This window comes from Limulus polyphemus, unplaced genomic scaffold (genome assembly GCF_000517525.1).
Source record: "Limulus polyphemus unplaced genomic scaffold, Limulus_polyphemus-2.1.2 Scaffold1035, whole genome shotgun sequence".
Lineage (NCBI taxonomy): Eukaryota > Metazoa > Arthropoda > Merostomata > Xiphosura > Limulidae > Limulus > Limulus polyphemus.
Window position 1 is genome coordinate 259,189 of NW_013666645.1, and position 219 is coordinate 259,407.

Below are 219 nucleotides of genomic sequence, written 5' to 3' on the forward strand. Positions count from 1 at the left end.
AACTCACGTCTCACGTGGCCAACAATATTCTGTCCGCATACATTCAACTACTCATTGCCTCGTCACGTTGTGACCGTCTTATATATACAAGTCTACCCCAATCTAGTAGTCTCTCGACAATTCACGAAGGGACGTGAATGTTCGAGAAGGACGTGGCGTGATACTAGTCACGTGACCTCCACTGACGCAACAATATCATTATTGCCGGCATCTCCTGTA